Raw genomic sequence first — 8,194 nt, forward strand, 5'->3', positions numbered from 1 at the left:
TAAGAATGGATATCCTCAAGAAATCAACCAACAACAAATGCTGGAGGGGTTATTATGGGGAAAAGGAACCCTATTCCACTACTGGAGGGACTGTAGACTAGTGCAATCACTGTGGAAATCATTCTAGAGATTCCTCAAATAATTAGGATTTAAAGTCCCATTTAAACCATCCATTCTCCTTCTTGGTATCTTCCCAGAATAATTAAAAACATCATACCACAGTGATATATGTGCACCCATGTTCATTGCAGCACAATTTGTTGCAGCAAAATTTTGGAAAAAACTCAAATGCTTTAAGAAAACTGCCTCCAAGTTGCTGACTTTGAGACAAGAAGATAGGCATAAGACTGCAGTTGGCTTCTAGAGCCAGGAAGTATAAGGAACAGAGCCTCCAGAAAAGTGCACAGCCCTGCCAACATGTTCTTTTAACCCAGTGAGATCCAGTTGGGTCTTCTGGAGACATACGTATACAGAGTATTACAAGGTAATCAAATTGTTATTTTAAGTCACTAAATTTGTGGTAATTTGGAGCAGTTTCTATGAAGACTAATGCATTCATTTTAGAAAGATAAAAACAGACATTTAAAAGATGGATATGGATGTCTAACTCACTTTATAAATGCCAACTCACTTTATAACTGTGACCAGAAATTTCTACTACAGTGTAAACCAGTACAAGCATGTGAGATGATAGAATGCTTGTTGTCTGTGTTATCCTGTATGTCACCGATGTCTAGACACTGAGCCCTGAAATGTGGCAAGCACAACAGAAGACTTGCATGTTTAATTTTAATCTTAATTAATATTTGAATAGCTACCTGTGAATACTGCTTATCAAATTGGAAAGCACAGTCAGTGCCTGAATTGTAATTAACATCTCTCCCTATAATTTGCCAAGGGTTTGAAAAGCAATTTTAACAAAATAATACTGCACTAAATTAGAGACAAGTCTTTGTCTGTTCTAAGGATGGAAGCTGTGTTTAATAAACTGTGTACTTAATAAATAATTAATGAAGCTCTTAGGAACATGACGGCAGTCACCATTAACACAAGGCAGTATGGGCAGTTAGTTTCTAGGGAAAAGGTACTAGTTGTTCGCAGTCAAATCCCAGCTAGCTCAGCCTCTGTGACAGTAAGGCAGGGATTTCCAGTCAGCAAACAGCTCTGTTATCTACTGGTCCTGAGCCTACACATTTGTGGTGTCACAAGTCAGAGTAACAGAGAATCATTTCAAATTCGTTCTTAACTGTTGTAATTGTGCCGTGTCATGTTCTTTGCTCTTTCTATATTTCTCACTTTACTCACTGATCCTGGTTCTATTTGATTTAACTTCTACTTTTGCACTTTCCCATGAGCCATAGTCTTTTCTCAGATTGTCTTGTGGGGAGATAAAAACAAGTTTGAGAAGAAGCCATAAATAGTAGCAGACCTTATTTTGAGGGTTTACTTTTCAATTTGTTCGTAAAGACTTCTTACCCGTAACCCATTAGAAAATTAATTTCAGTTGCTTTTGGTTTTTTTTCTAGAAGTATGGAATTTTACTTATTTATAGTTCCTTTTATGGAACAAAAATGCAAATTACCAGGCTGCAAAAATCTCCTCCCTTCACCTCATTCTCTGCTTTCACCATTACATGGTTCAGATCCTCACATTTTCACCTGGCAGCAATTATTGTAAGAGGTAAAATTTATAGAGCAGTGATATGGTTTAGATCTAAAGTGTCCCAAAAAAGTCTCATGTTCACAGATGAGACCTGGTTGGAAGGGCTTCGTTTTGACCCTGCCACTTCCTCCTTCTCTCTGCTTCCTGGCTGCCCACCAGGACCTGAGCAGGTTTCCTACACCATGCCACCCTATTACACGGTTTCTGCCTTGGAGCCATCCAACCACAGACTGAACCCTAGGAAACTGTGAGCCAGAATGAACTTCTGCTCCTTTAAATTTCAACTGTCAGGTATTTTGTCCCAGCAATGAGAAAGCTGACGAACACGAACCGTGAACATCTGCTAAGCTGTTTTCTGAACATGTTATATGTAAAAGCCTCCCCCTCAACTCTGTTAAGATATCCCAGGAATCATAGTAATTCTTTTATATATGAAGAAAATGAGGCTCACAGAAGATTCTAAGTCATCCTTACGCAGCTAGTAACCTGAAAATCCAGGACTGCAATGTCAGCAATCAAGAGCTACAGATTTCTCTCCTAGTCGTATAAACCACATTGACATCAGCAGCCTCATTATGATACACAACCAGAGAGTACTATTTCAGGAATAGATCCAAATTAATTTGCTACTATTATTATAAAATAGACAACATAATAATGTAATAGCGACATTTTATTCTGCAGGACTGGCATTTGACAATGAAAACACTTTCAGTAAAGAAAAAGGGAACTCAAGTTTCTGCATCTATGAATCAATCTCAAGCAAAACCAACTACAAGAGTGCACATACAGTTAGAATTTAGAACTCAAGGAATGTTGAGTTCTCAAACTGGTAAACATTTATAACTAGTGCATGTGAGATTGCAAGAAATCATATATTAGGATGTATATATAACTAAGGGGGAAAAGTTGAAATGTCGTAAAATATTTCATTAGTTCCTTAATTAGACAACTAGCTGGCCTATTTCCTCATTTTCCCTCAATCTAGACCTTCTATCTTGGCTTCCAACTCTACTCCAGGTTATGTGAACAGCTTTGTTAATGGAATGACTGTTGTACCTCTGTACAATCCCTCTCTCTCAACCCAGTTGCAACCCTGCAGAGTAATGTTAAAATGCAAATCTTACCAAGTTTGATCCCACTGAAAACCTTTCAGTGTCTTCCTAGTCCCCTTAACAACAACAAAAAGAAAACTGAAATAATACCCAGGCTATGGTAATCATTCATATCAATAAATTAATCTCTAAACACACATTCTCCCTCAGTAATCTTCTGGGCCTAGTGTCTAAGTTTTATTATTCCTCTGAGTACCACGTAGCAAATTTGCATCTCATAGAATAAAGACATGCATAATATAATTCCACTTGAGAAACTCTTAGGAAGGAGCTGTAAAAAAATGAGATACTGGATCAGTCTAACAGGTCCAGGCACTCTATCAGCTCTAAAATGTTAAAAGTGAAAGAATCAGTCATGTGTCTCACCCAATGTTATCTTTAGGGATACATATAAAGTCTGTGTTGAATATAATCACCCAGAAGTTTTATGAATCATCATTCTTGTCTCCAAAATGTACATAAAATAAATACTTAAAATCACCTAAAAGTACTCATTATTTATCTCCTTCTATCTCTTTCTATTTCCAGTGTCTCTGCTTTTGACATTGTTCAAACCTTCTCAGTAAGCACTGCAGCCTCTTCATTAAACTAACTTCTATCTGTGCCTCCTGCCATAAAGAAAAACCTTTTTTTAGAATAAAAACTTATTCAAATCCTCCCCTTGAAATTCTGCATTTTCTCCTTATTTTCTACCAAATGATAAAGTCACAATGGTTTTCGTGGACTCCTTATGCACATATTGACCCCGGATTTCTCCAGAGAGAAAGTGAATGTAGGCTAGACATTGTGAGGCAACAGGAAACCAGAGAACCTCCCTGGAGATGCACAGCATCACAATCTCTTTGATTATTCTAGAATGCAGATTTCTGGCAAAATCTTCAAACAATATGCACATTCAGGTCACACGTGAGGTACAGTTTGCCAGTTTGTAACTGCTCTATACTTCGATGTAATTTGTTCCTTTGCCAAAAATGTTCTCTCCCTCTCTGAGCCGGGAAGATAGCTCAAAGTCTTTGTTCACTATGATCAAATCATGGCCTTCCTCTTGCCCATGTTCTAGGGTGATGGGAGCTGAAAACCTCACTGTAGTTCCCTGAGTATAGCTATTATTTTTTAAACTCTTTCCAGACACTGAGGATTAACTCAAATAATATTGTTTTACTTTTTCAAGTACACTGTGCATTGTCTGTTTATTTTCTTTAACAAGTGCAGAAAACAAGGCCCCGAGAAACTAACTTATCTAACATCAAGTCTAATGAAGGTAGAAAACATCTTCATATCTCAGATCTTTGTCTTATCTCAAAGACCAAGGTATTAAAATTTGTGATCTTTACTGCACGGCTGCTTCTTTTTCTTTTGGTCGTTTTTATTTTTCCCACATAAACAAAGATCTCTTTGATGGGCAATACATTTTACAAATACTTCTTGTTCCTTCAGTCCGTCTGTTCATTAGTTACTAGCAATCTCTGCTACCCACTCTGATAAGGACTCAGTTGCTGGATATCACTGTGTGAGAATCACAAGGGAAGTAGAGAGTAAACATTTATTTCATGTGCAGCATAATGAGCTGCTTAAACTCTCTAGCTGGGGAGCCAGATGGACTGAGTTGGGAGTCAGTTCTGTCCCTTACCAGCTCTGTAATTTGGGGTCATGTACTTTATCTGGGCCTCCGTTCCCTCATCTGTAAAGATAGCTAACCAACCCCCTGCCCTTTTCAAGTACTGAGTTCATACACATAAAATTCTTAGAATCTAAATGACCAGTGAATATTAGTGAGATGGTTAAGTTTACATGTCCTCTTGGACAGACCATGGTGTCCTTTTGTTTGGTCAGCACTAACTTAGATTTGGATATTAAAGATGTATTTTTTTGTGATTTGAACTCAACTCAGTAGACTGTAAAGCAGATCACCCTCCATAATGTGGTGGGTATTATCCAAAAAGGGAAGACTGAGGTTCCTCAAAAAATAAGAAATTCTCATCAAGATGATGAGATCAACTCTTAATTCAGGCTCCAGTCTACTGAGATGCTCTACAAATTTTTGACTTGACAACACCCATAATTGCATGAGATAATTTCTCTCTCCCTCTCTCCCTCTCTCTCTGTCTCTCCACACACACATAGAAGCACACACATCACATGCACACCATGATTCCATTATCAACTTAGTTGGTCTGCCTAGCATTGCTACTGATTAAAATTAATCATTTCCTTCCAAATAACACAAAGAAATAATGAGAACAGTCCTTTGCCAACTTGCTTCGAAGTAGACACAGGAGATTTTATAGCTGAAAGTGCATTTTTCTCATTTTATCCAATAGAAAGCTAGCCAGGCTAGCACAACACAGATACTATATGAATTTTTCAAGTTTCTGTACTAGTAAGTATAATTAGGACTTCTTGTAAAGTTGGAAATTTGAAACACCATCCCTCATGCTCTCTCAAAAACCCCAAGGAATTTGAGAAGGTAATTTTTTTTTAATTTATGGTAAACACACACTGATGGCTCCTGATAAACTTTCACACTTGAATTGTAACTCCTCTCTCAAACCCTAAATAATCACATGGCAGATTATTTACTGAGTTAAGGCACCCAGACTGTCTGCCTCTACCACCTGAGCAGTCCATAACATGAACACATATTATCCCTAAGTCAAAACTGATATCCAAAAACTTTCTTATTCTCATCAGCAACCGTTTCTGACAGTCTTGCATGCTGCCTCTTGAGATCTTATTCATTACTCTACAGCCTCTTCAATCATTCACAGACTCACCTTTCTTTCCTTCTCTTCCTTTATGCATCTCTTCTACTGGTCCACAGGATGAAGGCTAAGCCCATGCATCAGACACATATGTCAGGAGAGAAAATAAATCAGTGAGCTCTTCAGATCTCCTTCTTTCCTCCTCAGTGGCAACATGTTTCCAACCCCGAGATTCTAGGTCCTCCTGCCATAGAATCTTTGTGCACTGCAACAAGGCTTAGGAAGAGCTTAAGAATGAGTGGAACACCTCATCGCTGCCTGGAGCTACAAGTATAAGACGTCTGAACCCATCCAGAAAGCCAACTGTATTCCATTGTGTTGGTTCACATGGAGAAATGCTGTAGGCTAGTCGCTGAAGGCATGAACTTCAGACTCAAACTATGTTGTTTGGAACGTTAACGCTGTTCTTTGCTATGTATAGCCCTGGCTAAGCAACTCAACCTGTCTCTCTCTGCTGTCTTCACATAGAAGTAGCATGTAAAACCCTGACCTCAACACTTGGTGAGAATATCTTGGTGCTAGCAGTGATTACTTAGGATCACAAGGCTTTGGATTTTTTTTTAGACCTTTTAGAAATTAACCCCTACCTCTTATGGATATGGAAAAGAAATGATTTATATCAGAGGCCACAGCAGACTCACCAACTCCATCTGCCACACCACTGCCAGCTTGTCTAGAATCTGACTTGATGGATCATTTAAGAAAAACTAGAGTTTGTAAGATGTTTTTCATCTGAGACAGCAGATTTATGCTGAGCTATTATAGAGCCTGTCCTCTTCGCTGGGGCTAAAGACAGAAAACTAGACAGGATTAGGATTCCAGAGTCTGGAGCACCTTGGAGCAAACAGCAGTCACCTCAGCCTCAAAAACACAGTTGTGGGCAGTGAAGTAACCAGCCACACACAGACCTGGAATGTAAAAAACAAAAACACAGGGCCCTGTTGACCACAGAATCCAACCTTTCAACTCCTCGCCACCTGCAGGCTGATAGGAACAGGTCTAATGCAGATTAAAAATGCCTTGTTCATAAATCTATCTATCGAGCTCAAATCTTATCTTTAAAAGATCATTTTAATTCTGAAAAGCTAAGAACATGAAGGAAAAGCCACGTTTATCTGATTCTCAGAGTACTGGTCTGATCCTACACACGCTGCATAGTTTCTCTGATCTGGGGAATAAATGAAATGGGATCGGCATCTCTTCATTGGCACCAACAGGTATCTATGGAGTGAGTCAGCCTGTGGACCAAGAACCAGGGGGGGGTTGAATGTACGCAGCCTTGTTCTCCAGAAAGATGTTGCTCAGAGCCTTCCTGGGACCGGTGGAAACTGGGAGAAGGATCACACTCACTAATTTCAACCTTGCCTGTTCCAAGTTAATAGTCTTCATGTCTCTAGATCCTGTCATCCTCTGCTTTCAGCTTCCCAAATCCCTGTGCAGACCAGATGCTTACCTGCGCCAGACTTCTGGAACAGGTAGGAGGGAATGAGGGTGATAGCGCTTTGCCATTTCTCTCCTTCCCTTCGGATCATGTTTTACCATTTCACTCTTGTGGCAGCTCTTCTGGTATATATGGGTATCTCTTGTTCTTTTCGTGTTTATTTCTGCCAAATTTCTTCTGTTTTTTGTTTTGTTTTGGTTTGGTTTTTTAGTGAAACCATAGAGCTTTCTCCTCCCACCGTACACAAAAAGCAGTTGGGAAAACATTTTAATTATTTCCAACCACAACATCACATCTGAATGACTACAGAGAAGAAGGCTTTAGGGACACACACAAGGAAGCTAAAATTCTCACTGAACTAGACCAGACTGCCAACTCTCGGCCCAGCCCCATGCTTCTAGGGGAACGCTGCTTTGATACGTACACTGATCAATAACATTGGGTAACCAATGGATGAAACACTACAGAGGTTTTGTGTGTGTGTGTGTGTGTGTGTGTGTGTGTGTGTGTGTGTGTGTGTTAGAGTGACGGGATAGCAACCTGCATTTGCGGGGAGAATAGACCGATGTATTTCATTCAGTTCAAGATGTCATAGGAAGCCCGGTGGGCTGGGAATCAAGTATTGGATTTGCTAAGCGATGCCGTAGAAGCTGTATTTTCCTTTTGGCTCTATAAAGTGGGAAGAGGTAGAGGAGAGAGAGAGGGAAAAAGAGAAACAAAGAGAGAGAGAGGGAGGGAGAGAGGGAGAGAAAGACAGTGACACACGGAGACACACAAAGACAGACAGAGAGACAGAGAGAGACGAGACTGAGAGAGAAAGGGAGGTGTCACTCAGGACCCTGAAGGGACACAGGGACAGGGAAAGGACAGAGGGAAGAGACTGAACTGAACACAAGGGAGGGAATGTGCCGAAGGAAGGAAGGAAGGAAGGAAGGAAGGAAGGAAGGAAGGAAGGAAGGAAGGAAGGAAGGCAGGCAGGCAGGCAGGCAGGCAGAGCTCAGCAGGACTGTGTTTTTGGTAATTTACTGCAAAAGTGCAAAGCGAATGCGCAGCTCTGGCGGGCGGCACGGTTTTGCGCTCTGGGTGTGTTTGCACCGACCCGCTGATTCCGTGACTGCGGCGCGAAGGCGAATGAATGGAGCGCCGTCGGGGCTGGCGCGCGGGGCGGGCCGGGTCACGCGGACGGAACCGAACCGCGCTGCGCCGCCCGCGGG

This window comes from Chinchilla lanigera, unplaced genomic scaffold (genome assembly GCF_000276665.1).
Source record: "Chinchilla lanigera isolate Chin_1 unplaced genomic scaffold, ChiLan1.0 scaffold00019, whole genome shotgun sequence".
In the NCBI taxonomy this organism is placed as follows: Eukaryota; Metazoa; Chordata; class Mammalia; order Rodentia; family Chinchillidae; genus Chinchilla; species Chinchilla lanigera.